Genomic DNA, 22,699 nt, shown 5'->3' on the forward strand with positions numbered 1-22,699 from the left:
AAAATTCCTGGCATTCCCTTTATTCATAATGAGGATTAGTGTAGTTTGAAAAATAAAAAAGAAACAAATCCACAAAGATAACCTAAGAAAAATAATATAAATTAGAGAAAGTAAAAAATGAGTAGGATTCAATAACCATGTAAAAAATAAGTTATCAAATACAAATCTTGAATGAACAATGATCAACCAATAAATTAAAAATTTAAGGACATTGACCCCTTCCTTTCAACTCTCACTAGTCTTGTTGAGATGCATCAAGGCCCTCATTTTGGTTTACCCTTGAGATCTTATGAAAAACTCATTAAAAAAATATTTGAATAATTGCCTTCTTGGCCACAACACACAATTAGATATGTGTCAATTTGAGGACATGTTTCAATCTGAGGAAATAAATACGTGTTCGATTCCAACGCAAGAGGACTCTTTATAAAATAGGGTTTGATTACAATGGCAACTTATAGTTAACCACAAGCTCAATCAAAACATAAATACTAAATGCCATTAGAGACAAGAGCAAATCCGAACACGGCGAAGATGAACACACGAGCACTACCAAAATGCCAATCCCAACGAACCACGACTACCCGAACGGCGAGCACACAGGCTCACAATGACGAACGGGGCAGAGCAGCATCAAACCAACGAAGCTTGGGCTCACGAGCACTTCGAGTGCTGATGCGAAGAAGACGAGCATGTGGCAGTGGGGGGATGAAGGGGTATGAGATGAAGAGAAGCGGTGAATAAGAAGATGAAGAGCTCCGAAGGGAAAATGGCGATAGTCTCCTCCTCCCAAAACGTCCTCTCGAATGAGCCCCTTTTGACCTCCTTTTATAGGAAAAAAAAGAAGGGGAGTCACCAATTTTGTCTTTAATGCAAAAAGGAATAGAATTCCTTAAATCACGCTACATTGTAAGACTAAATTTGAATCATGCACCTCTAAGTAGAAGTCAATGTGAATATCGACTATCCCATTAACTCTCTCTTATATAATATATGATTCTATCTCTATAAATTCTAGCCTATCTCCCCTCTACTTTTTATCTCTCCTCTCTCGTACTTTTGACACAGCCTTCTATGTATCCTTTCCACCCTTTCTTTTCCCTTTTCTTTTTCATGTGCACAATTAATCGCCTTTGTGTGCACACACATTGCACATGCACATTTTGACCCCCCCCCCCCCCCCCCCCCCCCCCTTTTTGCCAGTTTTTCCCACTCTCGAGCACTCCGCATCACGACATTCACCCCCACCAAACCGCACATCCTCCGGTATGTGCCAAGAATGGTGGGCTGAGGGTGGTCAATAGTTCATTTCCTCCTCATTGACCCCATGGCTTGTTGTTTGCTTGCCTTTATCTTCGTCAAGATCCTTGAGGTTTGGCTCCCTGTCATGTCGCTTTTTGAAGATTTTGACCCGCTTCTCGGCTATTGGTACTGCCAGCTTAGTCCTATCAAGTTCAACGAGATGGTAGGTAGCATTATCGTTTGCACTCATTACCATGTACGGCCCGAACCATCGCTTTACGAATTTCCGCATTGAGCTATGTTGATTGTCGAGACTACTATCACATACAATCACCCATTCTCCTTCTTCGATCTTCTGAGGGCGTAGTCGGTGTGTCTTGTCGAACCGGGCTTTGTAACTTAGCCTAGCCGCTTCTAACCTCTCCTTTGCGAACTCCAAGTCTTCAGGTCTTCTCTCAAGTTGCCTTATCCTTGTTGCTAGAAGCTATTCTCGACTCATCTCATCTTCCCACGACATCGCTACCCATGACGCGATCATGTCTTCAATGGGCATCACCGGCTTTTATCTATACATTCGTGTTTCTTTCTTTCCTTCTTTCTTTGTTCGTGTCTTCCTTGTATGTTCGGCCGTCTTTTGAGACGAGGGCGCGTTTAGCGCGTGCCCATGCACCTCTCATAAAGACGTACGAGCATTTGTGTGTGTGTTTGTGTCTTCCTTGTACGTTCGGCCGTCTTGTGACAAGGGACCGTTTCGGGCGTGCCCATGCACCTCTCCTCCTCATAAAGGCATACGAGCATTTGTGCGTGAGTTTTGTGTCTTCCTTGTACGTTCGACGTCTTGTGACGAGGGAGCGTTCGGGCGTGCCCATGCACCTCTCCTCCTCATAAAGACATACGGGCATTCGTGTTTGTGTTATCGTCCCCTTGTGCGTTCATCTTGCGTGCTCATCTTGCTTGTACTCGTTTGATCACTTGGCTCGTGCGGTGATCTTGAAAGGTCGATCGGTCGTGATCAACGAGAGCCACCGGCCTCACAAAACAAAGGGTAACGAGCCCTTGTTCAGGAAGGGGGAAGTAGTATTGTCGTAAACAAAACCTCAGGTCTTCTCTATCCCTTGACTACTCCCTAGTCCAAGACCCCCGTGGTCCTGCCCAAGTAACACACGCGCGCAAAACTTCGCGACACCGAAGTCGATCACCCAAGTGCATTCTTCTCTTGCAAGATTTGCACTTGCCTATTAACAAATTAACAGTAGTTCTTCATTGGTCGTAGCAATGGCCGAAGTGTTCTTTTCATCAGGAATCTTCCTGGGTTTGACATTATTACCGACACTCTGGTCCTTCTTAAGATGTCGATAGTCCTTCTAGAAATGTCTAGGCTTTCCACAATAAAAGCATGTTAGCTTACATCTAGACTTCGATCTAGCATGGGCATTTTCTCACCTTTGTGGACTCCTTTGCCGATTCCTTCCTCTATCCGAATGTTGTGACACATTCGCATCTGAATGAGACTGCACACCCTTGTCCTTCCTTCTCGCTTCCTCATTCAAGATGCTTGTCTTCACCACTTGTAAAGACAAGTTCTCTTCTTGACAGGAGGTGCTAAGAGTAACCACCAGGTTCTCCTTGCTATCGGGCAGTGTGCACATTAGTAGGATGGCCTGCATCACATCATCAAGGGGAAACTTGGTTGCAACAAGTTGATTTATATACCCCATGAATATGATTATGTGTTCGATGATGCTCTCACCATCTCTGTATTTCAGTCGTATGATCTTTCTCATCAATGAGGTTTTATTTCGAGTGTTCTTCCTCTCGTATAGACTTGATAGCTTCTGGCACATCTCGTCAGCATTTGTGTCGTTCACCACATACTAAAGGACACTTACATCGACACACTGTCGGATGGTGGCCACCTCCTTTCTGTTTAAGAAGTTTCCATTCCGACTCTAATATCCCCATGGGTATTTATACTCTATTAATCAGCTCGTACAAGTCTTTGACTATGAGATGGTCCTCCATCTTTATCTTCCAGTCTGCATAGTTCTATGAGTTTAGAACTATCAAACCTGGGAAGCCACTCACACCTCCTTCCATGCTTGCACCTTAAGCTCTGATACTAGTTTGATGGGATTAGCTCCCTTCTAATCGTGAGAAAATCCGACTGTGGAATATACAATATCACGGAAAGATAGAGACACGGCAAATACATGAATACACAGTTTTACGTGGAAACACTAAATGAGGAAAACCATGGGAATAGAGATTCCAGTATACACAAGAGAGTATAGAAAAACAGTTACAATCTTCTCTGACACATACAGAGGATAACCCACTTAGGGTTCTTAGCAAGTTCGTTGAACTTTGCTACCGCTCTCTCTCACGCTCACACACACTCACTTCTCAACTCACAACACACTACTCGTTTGCCGTAGATGTATTTATACCCATACATCATATGGGTTATTTACAAATGTAGCTCCTACTACACATCACTACTATTATTATCTATAATAATAAGTAGCCATAAACTGACTCTAGTGTCGACTTTGACGAGATATTCGCACCAGTCGTGAAGATGACATCCATCCGAACTGTTCTGAGCATAGCTGCCAACATGGACTTAGAGATGGAACAGTTGGATGTCAAGACGACATTATTGCGCGGGGAACTGGATGAAGAGATCTACATGCAGCAGGTGGCTTGCTCGTTGGGTTGTAGTACCCCATTTCGGTATTGATCGGCTTGATGCCATGGATTCAATCGTTCTTGTTATATACATATATGAATATAGTGTTACATATCGTGTTTGTATTTGTTAGTCATTAGGGTCTCTCTCTCTCTCTCTCTCTCTCTCTCTCTCTCTCTCTCTTCACTGGTATGTGTGCGTGTGTGTACCTCTCTCTCTCTCTCAATTGGTTGCATCCGTCATGGTTGAGATGACGACTTGGCCAACATCCTAGTCGAAGTGCTAGATACCCACGAAGCTAGGTTCCCTTGTCACCGTTTCTCCCTAGTCCAAGACCTTGATGGTCCCACCCAAGCCGACCCGCAAAGCCATGGATTTTTGCGAGAACGGGATAATTAATGGTCATGTCCGTAACAAGTAGGGTAGACATGGAATGATCCCACACATGATCCAAAGCATACACCCCAATCTTGATCGTGTGTGTGGGGGTATCATTATGCATTTACAATCGTGGGCTTTGCCACTTCTTGCTCCGTTGAGAGCCGCTTCCTCTTCATTAGGTCGATGATGACCTCGTGGAATTCTTTCTTGGAAATTCCGAGGACCTCTCGCAGAGTAAACTCTACACGACTATCGAGGATCCTTTCCTCCACTACCTTCTTCAAGTCCATTGCTTGTTCGATCTCCGAGCAAAGCTTGAAGTTGGGGGGGTTCCCCTTCTCTTTCCATCTTTCGTCACGTGCTTGAGACTGGTTCGGCTCTTCCCTTCTTCGTGCACCTCGAGCGTCGTATTTACTTGATGGACCGGCTCCCTCGTCATTTCCTACCCTCTTCTCTTCTACCATTACTTCGTAGTTTTGGCAAGCGGCTTCCACTAAGCCCGTCTTTTCTTCCACCCGGTTGCTTCTTGGACCCTTCTTTCCACTTCGTCCACTTCTTCTCTTTTGAACTTTCCCTTAGAGAGGCTTCCAAGGATTGATGGCCAAAAGTCAAACTCTTTCTCCTCTTGCCTCTTCACCTCTTTCCCCACTCGGATCCCAGCCGACGCCGAGTAGTGGACGGCTTCAACATGTCGTGCTTCGGCCTCCTCCATTAGCCTTCTCATGCCCCCTCGGCCTTGATTCAATCCCAAGGGGCACCTTGTCTCTGTTGAATAGACCCTATTGTTCCAAAGATACACAATATCCCTTCTTAGGGCCTCTTTAAAGTCTCCACACTCCCTTCGTAGGTGGTCGGGATTGTCGCACCACATACATTTTTGCGCAAACAGGGGACGTCCATCTTGAGGGCCGCCACTCTCTCTCCTAGCTTGTGCTATTTGGAGATCTCACACCATCTTTGTGAGCTCGTCAATTGCCGACCCTCCCGACGGTGCTTCAACCATGTTTCTCTCGGGGACGAACCTTGCATTTGCTTGCACTCTTTCGACTAATGGAGCCTGTGGATGTTTGGCCGCTCAACGGAGACCCGTCATTCCATTCCCTTCTCTTATCGAAGCGACTACAAACCCGTTTTACCATAGCCCAATCCGTCATGAGCCCATCATCAGTTTCGAGGAGGAGCCCCACCTTCTCTCGGTCTCGTGCATCAACAACATTTATGAATAGTAGGACCTTGCTTGTGTCAAGCATCATCCTATCGAGAGCCGAGCGTCCCGTGAAGCACTTCTCAAATTCTTGTAGAAGTACCATACTATTTCTCCTCTTGCCGGGAAGCTCAACCCACTCCATTAGATCCCTTTTCGAAATTCTGAGTAAGTCATCAAGTTCGTACTTCTCGAGGAGTCTTTCTTCGAACTCCACCCAATTGCAATAGTCCGCTTGGATCTCAAGTACCCATGCGTGGATACTCGGCGTTACTACTCTAGTGAATCCGATAAGCCGCCTATCTTTGGGGACGTTTCGCATAAGCATTTCAGCCTTATAGGCATCCAAGTAGCTCGTGGTATCTCTTCCATTGAACCGACCCGTTGTGTTGACCACTGTCTCTATGGCCCGGTCTAGGCCGATGATGCCTTCTCGGGCATTTACCAAGCGGTCCACCGCCGCCGCCATCACTTCAGCGAATTCTCCTCCTCGCATCTTGGTTCTCCCTTTCATGTCGGGTTCACCGATTTATGTCGCGAAGTTTCGCGCGCGTGTGTTACTTGGGCGGGACCACGGGGGTCTTGGACTAGGGAGTACTCAAGGGATAGAGAAGACCCGAGGTTTGCTTTACGACAATATACTTCCCCCTTCCCAAGCAAGGGCTCGTTGCCCTTTGTTTTGTGAGGCCGGTGGCTCTCGTTGAACACGACTCATTGACCTTTCGAGATCACCGCACGAGCCAAGTGATCAAACGGGTACAAGCAAGATGAGCATGCAAGATGAACGCACAAGGTGACGATAACACAAACACGAATGACGTATGTCTTTATGAGGAGGAGAGGTGCATGGGCACGCCCAAACGCTCCCTCGTCACAAGATGTCAAATGTACGAGGAAGACACAAAACACACACACAAAATCTCGTACGCCTTTATGAGGAGGAGAGGTGCATGGGCAAGCCCGAAACGGTCCCTCGTCACAAGACGACCGAACGTACAAGGAAGACACAAACACACGCACAAAATGCTCGTACGCCTTTATGAGGAGGAGAGGTGCATGGGCAAGCCCGAAATGGTCCCTTGTCACAAGATGGCCGAACGTACAAGGAAGACACAAACACACGCACAAATGCTCGTACGCCTTTATGAGGAGGAGAGGTGCATGGGCAAGCCTGAAACGGTCCCTTGTCACAAGATGGCCGAACGTACAAGGAAGACACAAACACATGCACAAATGCTCGTACGTCTTTATGACGAGGAGAGGTGCATGGGCACGCCCGAAACGCTCCCTCGTCACAAGACGGCCGAACGTACAAGGGAAGACACAAACACAAGCACAAATGCTCATACGCCTTTATGAGGAGGAGAGGTGCATGGGCAAGCCCGAAACGGTCCCTCGTCAGTAGATGGCCGAACGTACAAGGAAGACACAAACACATGCACAAAATGCTCGTACGCCTTTATGAGGAGAGGTGCATGGGCAAGCCCGAAACGGTCCCTCGTCACAAGACGGCCAAACGTACAAGGAAGACACAAACACACGCACAAATGCTCGTACATCTTTATCAGGAGGAGAGGTGCATGGGCACGCCCGAAACTCTCTCGCTTCACAAAAGACGGCCGAACGTACAAGGAAGACACGAACAAAGAAAGAAGGAAAGAAAGAAACACGAATGATATCGGCCAATGAAATAAATACTCAAGAGCACCCTTTATAAAATAGGGTTTGATTACAATGGCAACTTATAGTTAACCACAAGCTCAATCAAAACATAAATACTAAATGCCCTTAGAGACAAGAGCAAATCCGAACACGGCGAAGATGAGCACACGAGTACCACCAAAATGCCAATCCCAACGAACCACGACCACTCGAACGGCGAGCACACGGGCTCGGAACGACGAACGGGGCGGACCAATGTCGAACCAACGAAGTTGGGGCTCACGAGCACTTCGAGTGCCGACGTGAAGAAGATGAGCACGTGGCGGTGGGGGGATGAAGGGGTATGAGATGAAGAGAGGCGGTGAATAAGAAGATGAAGAGCTCCGAAGGAAAAATGGCGATAGTCTCCTCCTCCCAAAACATCCTCTCGAATAAGCCCCTCTCGACCTCCTTTTATAGGAAAAAAAGAAGGGGGGTCGCCAATTTCGTCTTTAATACAAAAAGGAATAAAATTCCTTAAATCACGCTACATTGTAAGACTAGATTTGAACCGTTGTCGCATTGTTATGCATGTGCGTGTAGAAGGGGCGGGACCACGGGTGTCTCGGACGAGAAATAACCGAATGAGAAGAGGGAAAGGAAACTACCGATGTTGCAACTAACTCTGAACAATGGAGACAAAACGAATGTATAGCTATATACAATTCAAGGAGTTACAACCGGCAAGCTGGTGAGTGATAGGGTTTGATGCTTGCACACACAAACACACAACGCGAGATGAAGACTCTGCCGGAAGGACTTGGCGTTCCGCGGAGCAGGGTCAGCCTCCCGAAAGCCTACACAAAACGACTATGGAGAAGACAGAGGAGAAGAGCTTCGTCCTCCATAAAACGCAATACCCCCTTTTACAATACCTCTCCCTCTCTTTTATAACCCAAGGAGGGAGGCCGTTACCACCCGTTACATCATGTTTATTCCCTGTCCTTTCGGATAGGGATACGCCTCGATTTTCTCCCTAATGAATGCGTGCTACCTAGGATTTCGCCTCAGCCGACTTGTACCTATCTACGTACTATACAACAAAACTTGTGCCCACGTGTAAGGGCCGGTTTACGCACGTTATACCCGGGTTCCGCCTAGGGACGGTTTTCTCCACGACATCCGCCCCCACCTAACCGCGCATCCACCGGTATGCGCCAAAATTAGACTCTTGCCGGAGAAGACCGGCCCACGCTTATCCTTCGTCTTCTGGATCAACATCCGTTCCGAGCCGGTCGTTGTCGCCATCCAGGTCGTCCGGGTGTGCGGTTCAGCCTCGTGCCTCTTTTTGAATGCTTTGATTCTTTTCCCCACCACCGGTACCGCCATCCTTGTCCCATCGAGCACCGCGAGATGGTAGGTCCCATTGTCGTTGGCGCTTGTCACCACATAAGGCCCGAACCACCCTCTTGCAACCTTCCCATTGCCCTGTGCTGGTTGTCGAGGCTGCTGTCATACACTAGAACCCAGTCGCCTTCCTCGATCTTCATTGGTCTCAGTCGGTGAATCCGGTCGAACCATGCTTTGTTCTTTACCCTCGCCACCCGTAGCTTCTCCACGGCTCGGTCCACGTCCTCCGGTCTTCGCTCCAGCTGCCGAATCTGTGCCACTAACGGCTCCTCCCGGCTCATCTCGTCTTTCTAGTCCACCGTGGCTCATGAGGAGATTGTCTGCTTTGTTGGCATGATCGGCTTTTGCCCGTACATTAGCTCTGCTGGCATAAACCCGGTTACCGAACTGTGCGTGGTTCGGTCCGCCCACAATGCATAGGGTAAGAGCCGCGGCCAGTTCCCGACTTGGCCTCTACACGCCCGTACTAACGCTCCATGTCCGCGCTCCACCTTCCCGTTAGCCTCCGGATTGTATGCTGTGGTGAGCAAGAGTTTAATCCCTAGCCAGTCAAACAACTCTTCCGCCTCTTGCGCGTCCAATTCTCCGCAATCGGCCACGATCTTACCTACGCACCCGTCCCGGCATACCACTTCTTCGATCAAAAATCGGCACACGGCCGCGATCGTTTTGTTCTGCAACGCTCGGCCTTCCACCTCGTTCGTCAGGTCCTCCCAAGCCAGCACCAGATACCGCATCTGCCCTACCCCCATCGACATCGTCACCAGATCCACCATCCACTTAAAGTGGACAGTCAGAGGGTAGGTTGGGTGAAGCTCGTCTCGATTTCGGACTATGGAGTGCACCTGACAGCTTTCACAAGTCGTCACGAACCGATGCACGTCCCGGTATAGTCCTGACCACCAGTACTTCCCCTTTAGCTTCTCGAATCTGGCCCACGTCCCGCGGTGTCCGGCCCAGGGACTCTCGTGGTATGCCGTCAACAATTCTTCTTACTCCTCTTTCTTCACCACCACTCGGAGTGGGATGCCGTTTCTCTTCTTCGGGTGCTTCCATATGCTCCCGTCCCGTAGGAAGAATCAGTACGCTTTCTTCCAAATCCAGTTGGTCTCTTCCTTCGTCCACGTCGGGTCTGGTGTCATTGCCTTTAGGAACCCGCCGATCTGGAGCCACTCCCCATCGTACTTGCTCTCGTTGAATTCGTTAAGCGCCGAAGTGCTCCCCTTTCTTGTTGTTACGTAAGCCACCTTGAAGAAGTCCACGCCGACTTCCTTGTCCTCCGAAACCATGCCGTCCTCTTCATCAAACCTCGCTCTCGAAAGCATGTCGGCCATGGCATTGTCCTTTCCGGAAATGTGTCGTATTTCCGGATTCAGGGACTTGATGTACGTTATCCACCTGAGCATTGCCAGGTCCGACGTCGCGCATCCGGAAACCATGCCGAGAATCGACAGGCAGTCCATCTCGACTATCACCTCTGTCCCGATTAGGTAGTCTTTATCGGCCTTGACCGCCGAAACGATACCCTAGAGTTCGCGTTTAACCTGGGCGTATCCTCGTTGTCGCTCACTGAGGACTTTCACGCCGAACCGGATGGGGAACCTCGCGCCATCGTCATCCTCTTGGTTGATCACCCATCCTATCCCGGTCGGACTCGTGTCTACAGTCACGTAAATCGGAGTGTCTTTGCCGTAGACAACCTTTCGGAGCGCCGGTGCCGCGACAAGTGCTTCTTTCATCTTCCGGACCGACTCCGTATGCTCGTCTCCCCACTCAAATATACGCCCTTTCTTCAGCAACCCATAGAGTGGCTCTACGACGTGGGTGTAATGCGGGATCCAGATATGGTAGAACGCACATGCTCCCAGGCATCTCCGAACCTCCGTAACCGAATTGCAGTCTTGCTACATCGTAGAGATGGCCTCCACCTTGGCCGGAGACGGTTTCCGACCGTATCGCCCGCATAGGTGTCCAACAACCATGATCTCCGATTGCCTGAAGGCCGATTTTCCCTGGAGAAGGTGAGCCTCACGCCTTCTAGTCTTTGCAATACCTTCTCGCAATCATCAATGTGAGCCGCCACGAATTTCTGACATTCGTCCGGTCCAATTGTCTCGTCCTTTCCTCCACCAAGCATCCTTTGATCGGAATGTCATCTAAGAATGACATGGTGATGTTCGGGATACAATCCCTCAACACTTTGTTCATTGCGTTCACCATGTGGGCTACCGAGTTCGTCCCTCCTTGCAGGAGGGTACACATCCGCATTAGGCTGAGAGGAGTCTGCATCGTCATAATGTCCCTACTCTCCATGGCTAGTTGGAACTGATCGTACCCCGAGTACAGATCACCGACTAAGTAAATCGACCTTCCGGCGAAGGCCTCCGCGAATTCATCTATGGTCGGTCCGATTCTTGCGTTGCGAATGGTCACCTTGTTGACCGGATGCAGGTCTTGAATAAAGCGCAATGTGCCGTTCTTCTTTGGCACGGTAAACCACCGATTCGAGTATGGGGCACTCGACGGTTCGAGGATGCCCATCTCCACCTTCTGTTTCAGCATCTCCAACAGCTTCGGGATGTGAGCTCTGGGTACCGAAATCGGTTTGAGATTCCACGACACATGCGGTACCATGAAGATCACCATTGGTTCCACAACCGTCCCCCCAGATCTCCTCTGGTGAGAATGTGAAAGCCTTCCCGTTGTCGTGCCTTTCAGCGCCAGATCGTTGTGTGAGTCGGGTGGGAACTGTTGGGGTTTTGGACTAGGAGGAAGAAGAATTTGAGACGATTCTAATTATGAATAGATTATTAGAAACTTGTGAATCCCACAAGTATAATGTATTTTATTGATTAATATTTATGTAAGAATATGTATTTAGATTGATATGGAAAGATATAGAAATCTCGTGAATCCCACGAGTATAGTTTATTAATTGGTGCTTTAGGAAATATATCCAATTTCCCAAATATTTCACACCCATTACATTGTGCTCCTCATCCTTATATAGAGATAAGAGAGTCTTTTCCAACCCATGCATTTTCTCTAACTATAGACTCCATGCTTTTTCTATAGATAGACTATATGCTTTATCTAAAGTGATCATGCTTTTTCTAACTTGTGCGTTTTTCATAAACTATAGTGTTCATACATGCTAGAGGTGCATGCGTAGTTTTTTATTTATTTTTTAGCATGCGTTTTCTTTGAGCTAAAGTTTATCCTAGGTGAACTTAGTTTTCTATGTGGAACTTAGCTTTCTAAATGCTAGTGCAATGCTAAGACATTACATTATTAACATGGAGGTGCAAGGTTTGAATCTTGCCCTATGTATGTTATATATATTTTAATATTTTCTACTATTTATTCATATTTATTAAATTGGTACTTTATAAGTTTTTCACGTAGTGTACGAAATACACTACGACACTCACCCCCTCCGAACCCACACATCCTCCGGTATGTGCCGAAGTTGTCGATGATTGTTAGTCTCGTCCGTCCGTTCTCCGCATGGTTGGTTTCTTTGCCGGTCATTTTTGGTTGCCGGCCCCGTTTGGTCTCCGGTTTTTGGTTGTCGACTCCGCCCGGTTTCCAGTTCTGTTCGGTTGCAGGTTCTATCCAGTCTCCAATTACCGGCCCTCGTAATTCTTCTTTACTTGTAGTACCCTCCGTTTCTCTTGCTATGTCGGCTTTGTCTCTCCATTTTGAACACATCCATTCTTTCCACCCGAACCATTGTCGTCATCCGATCCACCATAGTCTTTGTTCGCTTTTTGCATTGCTATGGCCCGCTTGGTCCTTGTCATCCGTGGTAGTGTCTTTGCTTGGCCTCTTCCTTGTCTTTATCAATATTGATTTCTTTTCGGATCTCCGGTTGAGTCGGATTAGCTTCTTTCCGATTCGGTATCGTCTGATCGTCTTTCGGTTGGATCGGCTTCCATTCCGATTCGTATTCGGCTGATTTCGGACTCGGTTGATTGGTTTTTACCGATTCAGTCCCCTTCCGGATCTGTGTCGACCGATTGGTTTTCGTCTAGATTTTCTTTCTTTTCTTTGTTTTCACCGGTCTCGACCGGTTTGACTTCCGAAACTTCTTTCCGGATCGGTCTCATTCGATTGACTTCTGGTTGGAATGATTTCCATCCGTGTCGAACTCTCGGATTTTGTCCGGATCCACTTCCACTTGCTTTAGCTTTCTTTTAGACCGGAATTTCGGACGGATCATCTTCCATCCGAACCGGCTTCCGACTTTACCTTCCTTGCCGCCATCTCCCGTCTCTCCGGTCTCACGTTGGTTCTCGGACGCAACCGCCGAAGTCTCTAGGATTAGTGCGCATGAACCCTCGGTATTATCATCCTCTATCATTTCAACCATAGCCACCTTCTCAGCTATCTCTCCGTCGTATGAATCGGCTTCGACCTTTGTTTTCTCTCCACCACCTTCCATCTCTTCGGTCTCACGTTGCCTTTCGAACGCAACCGCCGGAGTCTCTGGAATCAGTGGTGAGGAAGTCTCGATATGGCCATCCGCCATTGATTCATGATTCGATGTCCTCTTTCGTGGCGACCTCCTCAATCAAGTCCTCATTGCTCTCTTTCACTGCATCAATTATGCAAATATCAATTATGCTTACCCCTTTTTCACCCGATGTTTCGGACACTTGTATTCCGAAATCTTCTTCTACACTTGGGTTATCGGCCTTATCCTTCGTCGTCGTTCTTTCGCAAGACAAGAGGGTAGCTTGTTTTACACCCTCTTCCGTCGCACCATCATGTTGTATTTCGGCCTTCATATCGGCTCCATCGTTTGTCCTCAATCGACCATCCTTCATCGGCCATGTCGTTGACAACATTCTCATCTTCCTCTCATCATGTCTCCGGCATACCCTTTGGACTTTGGCCCAATCTTCGGTAAGACCATTCGCACTGTCATCGTCTTCGAGTTCGATTCCGATGTCCATCCTTTCTTTTTGATCGATCGATTTTACGAACATCAGGACTTTATCCTCTCTCACCAATCTTTGTTCCCGCTTCGAGAGTCGAGCAAAACGATGCTCGAACTCTAGGAATACTTGTGTTGCACTCCTGTAGGTCTTCTCTGATGCCACCCATTCGTCGAATTCTCATCGATCTTGTCCCTTCGATCTCTTGAAATCATATGCCTCTCGTAAAGCTTCTTCAAAGGACTCCCATGTCGGGTTTTGTTGCCCTATTTTATGGATTCTCTCTTGTAACTCATCTGTGACTACTCGATTGAAGGATGTCACTTGCAATCCTTCTAGTATTCCACATCGCATCATCTCGGCCTTGTATTCGCATAGATAGCGTGACACATCCTTTCCGTCGAATTCCCCGTTTCTTTGCACAAGCCACGCTACTACCGATTTCATCTCCGACATTGTGTGTTGCTCTTCTTGCATCCGCTTAATCATCATCATCATCATATTCATTGCTTCTTGTTGATTCACCACCTCCTTACCACCCCTCTTCACGTCGGGTTCACCACTTGTGTCGTGCCTTTCGGCGCCAGATCGTTGCGTGAGTCGGGTGGGAACCGCTAGGGTTTTGGACTAGGAGTATGTAAGAATATGTATTTAGATTGATAGAGAAAGATATAGAAATCTCGTGAATCCCACGATTATAGTTTATTAATTGGTGCTTTAGGAAATATATCCAATTTCCCAAATATTTCACACCCATTACATTGTGCTCTTCATCCTTATATAGAGATGAGAGAGTCTTTTCCAACCCATGCGTTTTCTCTAACTATAGACTCCATGCTTTTTCTATAGATAGACTATATGCTTTATCTAAAGTGATCATGCTTAAATTTCTAACTTGTGTGTTTTTCATAAACTATATCGTTCATACACACTAGAGGTGCATGCGTAGTTTTTTGTTTTTTTTAGCATGTGTTTTCTTTTAACTAAAGTTTATCCTAGGTGAACTTAGTTTTCTATGTGGGAAATCTACTTTTTAACACTAATGAAATGCTAGTGTAATGGTAAGGTTTCACATTATTAACATGCAGGTGCAGCCCGTCTTCTCTTCGACTGGGTCACTCCACCCGGTTGCCTCCCGGACCCGTCTTTCCGCTTGGTCCGCTTCCTCTTTCCTCAGTCGTACGCCGGCGAGGCCTTCAAGCATCAACGGCCAAAATCCGGCTACCCTCGTCTTTCGGATTTCATCACTTCCGACCCGGATTCTAGCCGACGCCGAGTAGTGGATGGTCTCCGCGTGGCGAGCTGGCGCTTCTTCCATCAGCCGTTTCATACCCCCTCGTCCGACATTCAGATCCAGGGCCCTTTGGGCCTCGCTAGCATGCACCTGACCATTCCATAGGTACACCACGTTAGCTCTTATCGCTTCGGCGAAGTCCCCGCAGTCCTTTCGGGCGTGGCCTACCACGTCGCACCACAAGCATTGGTTCCCAGCCGAAGGCCTTCGGTCACGGACTTGTTTGCCGCCGTTCCTCCTTGCTTGTGCAATCTGGAGGTCCCTCACCATCTGAATCAGCTCCTCCAGACGAGCCTTTAACCATGCTGGTCGAAGTCGAGCCGGTCTCGAGCCAGTCTCGGGTCTCTTCCCTTCGCGCCGGTGGGGGTACCTCGACCTTCCTTGTCGCAATAGAACCCACCCCTATCAAGCCTTTATTGACCCACTCACACCGTTTGTCAAAACGGCTGTAGACTCTCTTTACCACAGCCCAGTCGGTTGTTAGGCCGTCATCGGTCTCCAACAGGAAGCCCACTTGCTCCCAGTCCCTTACGTCCACCGATTTAACGAACAATAGGACACAACTTGTGTCCGGTACGGTTCGGTCCAGTGCCGAAAGACGTGCGAAGCGTTCTTCAAACTCCCGAAGGAGCACCGATGTGTTTCTCCCCTTTTCGGGGGTCTCCACCCATTCCATGAAGTCCCGCTTCGATAGCCGAAGCGCATCATCAAGCCCATATTTTTCAAGGAGCCGACCTTCAAACTCTTCCCAGGTTCGACTCTCAGCCCGTACCTCAAGCACCTCCACGTGGATGCCCGACATCACCACCCAAGGGAATCCGGCCAGTCGCCTGTCCTCCGGGATGTCCCTCATCACCATTTTGGCTCGGTAAGCCTCCAAGTAGCTCGTGGCGTCCTTCCCACCGAACCGGCCTATCGTGCCGACGACTGCTTCAATAGCCCTATCGAGGGCGCTTGTGCCTTCGCGCGCACTCATTGTCTGATCCACAGCCGAAGCCATGGCTTCTACAAGATCTGACCCTCTCATCTTTCTATTCCTCTACCACCCAACGACGTGCCTAAGGACACTACGCCATCCCTGGACCTGGACACTGGGGCGGAACCAAACATCTTGGCCCTTTTGGAGGAAGATTAAAGGGGTGGGTCCGATGTGCCATGGCACTATCCCACAGGCGTGACAGGTGTTGTCCGCCAGAATAGTAACCGACGGACAGGAGCGCAGAAATATAGAATATAGTAAAAACGTAACGCATGTAACGGTTCACGCGGGAAGCATGAACGGCTAAAAGACCATGTGTATATAAAGGGCAGATATCCTCTGTAAGAGGTAGTGTGTAAATTTGGGTGCATAGAGTGTTATCTTAATAGAGTACTATCTACTATGTGTCTGTGATTGTTGGTGGCGTATTGTAATCGTAAGGGCGTAGGTGTGAGTGCGAGTGCTATTACTAGTGCACTGTCTAAGGAGTTCGGTTGTAGCCGTCTCCCTTATATGCTACTAGGATACGGGGAGGTATCCCATTACATATTACGGTGTCGTGTGAATCTTCACACACTATGTAAAAAAAAAATGAAATAATTATTATAGATTAGATTAGTAGCTTATTATAGAAAGATGGATATACTCAAGAGCTTCAAAACGTATTTTACTATATACAAAATGGAGAAATAAATATCAAGTTATGTGAAAATAAAGTTTGAGAAGATAGGGAAATTAGAACTATCCCACATAGATAGGAAACTTAAGGCCCTGGCTATATAAGTACCTTGAGCTCCCTCATTTTTCATTTGTGCTAAGAGCACTTTGGCCACTTTGTCTTGATGGATGATGGTGGCCAGGTTCCCAAAAAACTGGAAACCGGTCGGCAAGCAAATCCGGAAACCGGTTTGTATGCAAACCGGAAACTAACCGGTAAACAAATTCGGAAATCGGTTGGTAAGCAAATCCGGAATCTGGAAACCAGTCGGTAAGCAAAACTGGAATCCGGAAACCGGCCGATAAGCAAAACTGTAAATCGGTCAATAAGCAAAACCAGAAATCGGCCGGTAAGCAAATCTGGAATCCGGAAACCGGCCGGCGAGGGATTCGGCGATCGGGCGGAACCGGCTATCGGACGAGGTTGGACACGGACTGACGGAAGATTGGATCATGCAACAAACTAAAGTAAAGTGAAGAGAACTAAAGTAAAGGCCATGTGGACGCAAGCAACTAAAGTTGGAGTGCATGCAAAAAGTAAAGGTCATGTGGACGGTCGCATGCAACTAAAAGAAAAAGCCATGCAACTAAAAATAGATGCAACTAAAAGAAAAAGCTAAGCAACTAAAAGTAGAGGCCGTGCAACAAAAAGTGGACATGTAGATGATCAAGGGAGAACTCATATAAAATTCCATTTTTTTTCCTACACGGATGCTCTCTCCATATTATCTTAAATTTATTTATTTTTCTTTCGGAGTTCCCTTATCTTATCGAAGCCATATCTCTCAAGTAAAACCCGAATTTCCTTACGGAAGCCATATCTTACTCATAACTCTAAATTTCCATACGGAAGCTATTCAACTCATAAAACCATAATCTCTTATCAAAGCCAAAAACCCTAATTTCTATAGAATTCATATCTTAATTTCCTCTAATCTATTACTCTAGCCATCTCCATTAGCAAACTTTTTGTAATCCCAATCTCGAGATTAATTGTAATCTTTCTTTCTACTTGTTAATGAAATTTGTTAATCTTTCTCATTTCGGTTAATTCTTAGTACATAAATACACGAATTTGATATCCTCTAGTCAAAGGCCCCAGGGTCTTGCCTCAACGTTCACATATCCTCGTCGTATTTTCGCGACAACGGTACGATGGTACCATTCATTGCAACGTAGTCACTTTGAGGTTTAGGTCGAAGGACTGACCGTAGACTGTGTTCCTAATCGGCAACGATGATCAATTGGAGGTAAGAAGTACTTCTCTGACGAATTTATCTCCTACCTCCAAAGTGAAGGCATCCGGAGAGAATTCTCGCCCGATACACACCCCAACAAAATGGAGTAGCCGAAAGGAAGAATCGGCACATACTTGAGGTAGCACGTGCCATGATGCATGAGAAGCACATGCCAAACTTCTATTGTGTCGAAGTGGCAGCCACAACCATCGATCTCATGAACCAGTGCACCACTAATGAGGTGCATGAGCTAACTCCATATGAGCTTCTGGTCAGAAGGAAGCCTATCCTATTGCACCTCAAAATGTTCGGAAGCGTTGCGAATGTATACGTCCCAAGTGAAAAATGAAAGAAGTTCGACGCGAAGTCGGAGAAATGTATCCTCGTAGGATACTTGTCCGAGCAAAAGGCATACAAGTGCTATAACCCTTCGACCTGAGCGGTTCGGGTGAGTCGAGACTAGGTCTTCGACAAATCGGCATCTTGGTAAAAGCCCAATTCGGCTCCACCCGACCTGACCGAGGAAGAGTTGAATGTCAACTCGGATAATGATATTCGGTTAGGTCCTTTACCAAAGGACAATTTAAGCTCTACCGAGCTAAGACGACCACACGAGCCTTCAGCCTTCCAAGTGCGTCTCAACTAGGGGCCGGATCAGACAAAGGCAAAGGTAAGATGGTGGAATACGAAGTCGACCACCCCGACGACAGTGATTCGGATGTGTCGGTTCCCTCACTAGACAGTGAGTTTTGTGTACCCATCATGCGTACACCCGCAATAAAGAAGGCGCTCACATCAGCAAGTGAAAAACTTTGACGCTCATCTAGAGAGAAGAACCTCGTCACTCAGCTCGGCTACAACGAGTATATGGCCCATCATTATGCCTTCGAGATGAAGGTAGTGGCCGAACAAGTGACCAAGAGCTCTACCAAAGAGGCTCGTGACCCACAATGTGTGGGAGCAGTTGGCCTTCGCCCATTTCACACTGCAAGCCTTTGTCACCGGCTTGAGGGGGAGGAACCGAGATTGCCTCAGAAAGGCTGAAGACAACGAAAGCCAAAGCGGACGTCGGATGCCTCGCACTTGAGCTTGAGGGGGCGTGTTGAGATATCAAGCTCAACTAGATTTAGTTAGTTACTCAACACACATAACTTAGTAGTTACCTAGATAGAATCTAGTTAGTGTGTTGACCTTAAAGCCTTAAATAAGATTTTGTACTTTGAGTGGGATACATTGTAGATCCTCCACTCCCATGTTCATTTAATATAAGACTTACACCTTTGTACCTACCTATATTCTACTCACACATGTGCACCTTTGCACATGAAATGTATATATACCTCATTGTTGGTATTTTTGTATTTGATGATGCTTTTTAATATACACTCGTGTTAATCATCCCCCATTTATATTATTGTTCATAAGTGCAACTTCCTCTCTCTCTCTCTCTCCCTCTCACACACATACACACACATATCTCATAATCTTTCTCTTATCAACCACTCACATAATTAGACATTAATTAACCCTCTTAATTACCTATTATTAACAGTGCCCATACAACATAGTTGGGAAAACAACCAAATCAACTCCCCTTTCAGCATATTTATTTGTTGTGGTACTCCATGAAACCCATCAAACAAGAACCCATTTCTTAGGCTCCAATTATACCACATCCTCAAATACCTTATAAGATAGTGAACACGTTTGCGTTCACAAGTGGAAGGATCGCGCATTCCACTTATAGATTCCTTTTGTAATTATCCAAATGTACCCTCTCTACAAAAATTGGTTGCACTAATATCACATGTTCAACAACTTGATTAGAATTTGCAAAATTAATAAAACATGATAGGTCTCCGAATAGAGAACATGTGAAATTTACTCAACTTTGGAATTGTTGATATGTTAATGCGATTATAATAAAGTCCAACAATGGCTCAATATCACACTTTTGGAAAACACTCAGATAAAGACTTAACTTTGTTTGGTAAGTTTAGCAATACTATGAGGCGTAATTGTATCCATGTTAATAAAATGAGTTATAATTAAGAGTTTGACCCATACTTGTACCTATATCTTAATTGTTCTTAATGTAAGATAGTGAACCTTAGGATAATGTGATTGAAATAACAAAGATATTAAAGCTTTCCATACTTGTGTTTAAAGTTGATGCAATCTAATTCTTAGGTGATTCTCATGGGATCGAACTACGAATGATAACGCTAGTTAAACTACAAGTGTATGAAACATGTGGATATTGATGAGAGGTGTTACTCCAAGGTTGTGCAACTAATGGGACGGTGTAGCATCGTCCATTATCAACACACTACCCATTCTAAGCAGTAATAGAAGACAAAGAACCATAATATATGGACAATTATATATTAGACACACTTTGTCAGTCTTGAAAGTCTCCAAACTGACAATCTCGACATGATTGTGTGCAACATATGGAAATGGGGATAATATGTTCAAGTAAACTTGAACCTGGAAGATTGTCACTATCAATAAGTCATGTTTCTTCGATGCTCGAAATGAGGCTTAAGGTATTCATGTTTCTCCATATTAGAGACAACAATAGATGCGCGACATTAGGCTTAAGGTTAAGTAAATCATTTTTCTCCATATTAGAGTCAACAATATATGTTATGCACCTTTTCTGTTGTTCCTTTGATATTATCATACTCTCCCTTAATTGTGTGTATCAAGTTGTCCCCGAACATCTTTATCATATCCACCACATTATACTCGATACCTTCATATTTCTTGCTGCATCGACACTTCCACCACACCCATAAAGCATTAATCGAAACAATATTCCAAACAAAAGACTTTTTAAAATATTTACCACCCGCAATGTTCAGGAAAACCGCTTCAATTCTATTCTCCGATACACGCAATGCTTCCGCATATTGTTCCCCTTTGTACATGGATACCTACACATCCAAAGACCCCCAAAAAATGGCTACCCATGTAAAAATCGCTCCTCTATATTTACACGAAAACATCCTTAATATTCTTCCCCAATATTTTCGAGTTGTAATACAAGTCTAGAACAAATGTTTCAAAGTCTCCTCCTGTAATTGGCAGCACACACAATGCCGATTATAAACCTGTCCTTTTAGATGAAAATCTACAAGTAAAGCATAATGATGTAATAACCACGTAAAAGAAATGGCTCTCCGCAAACATGGTAGATACTAGAGCCCATAAACTTTTCCAGTAAGCTGCTAGATATTGAGACGATATTGCACCTGACTCCCAATACTTTTGTGCAGCATGACTTAAGCAATGTCGATGCAACAAGAAACGTCTCCCATAGGCCACGGAATACTGGAAAAAAGGAATAGTTCTACTTTCTTGTTCATTTGTCGAGGACCTTCCAACCAACAACCATGCATTATCAGCCAAATCCCAATTCAATTGTTCCACCAATTTACTTTGAAATGCCCATCGTTGTCGTGCATGGTAGCAATAGGCCCGGTTTCGGCTTAAACCGAACCGAACCGAACCGTTAAACCATGGCTTAAAGGTTTATAAGTTCCAAAATAATTAAATGGTTTGCTTTGCTTTTAATTAATAATAAACGGTTCGGTTTCAGTTTAGTTTGGTTTATAGGTTTATAGGCTTGGTTTATAGGTTTATAGGTTTGGTTTATAGGCTTATAGGTTTGGCTTATAGGTTTATAGGTTTTTGGGCTATCTTTTTTTATCCATAAAATGTTTATGTAATTTAATGGTTTAATTAATGTTTTTCATTGGTTTATTTCACTTAACTTAATTGTTTATTTAATCTAATGGCTCAATTAATCTTATTTATTTATTTATTTTAACGTAAATGCTTATTTAATTTTATGTATTTTTATTTAATTAGCTTGGCTTAAATGTGGTTAGGTTTAAATTTTTTATTAAATGGTTTGGTTTGGTTTTAACTTTTCCCTAAACGATTTTGGTTTAAATGGTTTAGTTTACGTTTTTTTAAATAGTTTGGTTTAAATGTTCAAATGTTCATAAATGGTTTGGTTTGGTTTTTGTTTTATATAAAGGGTTTGGTTTGGTTTCAAGGCACCGAAACCAAACTGAATCGAAATCGAACCGGGCCCATTGCTAGTGCATGGTCTGCCAAACCTAGCAATGACCCTAATGGGTTTTTGGGAGGCTAGTTGCATAACTTCAGCTTCGTCTTCCACTAAATATAAAAAACCACCATGTCCAACCTCATAAAATCTTATTCTACCCTCGTTAATGTATGAACTGGCACCTAATAAAATGCCCAAAGGAGAGAAAAGACCATACCATGTATAATTGTTATGTAAGTTAATTTTCCTTTGACAATTCTGAAAAGCATGTTGAATGTGAACGGACATCAAATATCCCCCACGTGTCAAGAATAGTACTAAAGCAGAGATGGAATTAGTACTAAGAAGAGAAGTACTATTAGTACTAAGAGGACGGGACTGCGTAAGATTCCCGAGAGAGGAAGTGAGAAGAGGAGAGAGAGAGAAAGATGATGACAGCAGCTAATATATTATGTGAAAAGATAAGTACAAAGCGGTTGAGAGGCTTAAGACTGGCGTTGAACCAATTTGGTTCAACATAATGCCTAGTGCCTTCTTTTATAGTGTTGTAAGGAGTAATCCTGAAACTTCTAGAATGTTCCAGAGAAATCTGGAATATACATTACTTTCTTATAATAAAACATAAATGAAAATAATATCCTATGAATTACAATAGATGGTGTGATGGTTAAGAGCTCGACCCATATACCATAAGGTCATGGGTTCGAGTCTTGCCATATCATGACACTATTTCCCCCTTAAAGACGACGAGTGGAACGAGTCGGCGCTGATTGCGGACCGGGTTTGTCCCGATACTTTTGCTGGAAATCAGCAAGCAGATCCTGAGCATTGGCAACATGCTCGACGGGTTCCCAAGTGCGTTCGCTCGGACTATAACCAACCC

This window comes from Azolla caroliniana, unplaced genomic scaffold (assembly GCF_043228905.1).
Source record: "Azolla caroliniana isolate FFs.n. ecotype wild unplaced genomic scaffold, voAzoCaro1.0.p SCAF_12, whole genome shotgun sequence".
Taxonomy (NCBI): Eukaryota; Viridiplantae; Streptophyta; class Polypodiopsida; order Salviniales; family Salviniaceae; genus Azolla; species Azolla caroliniana.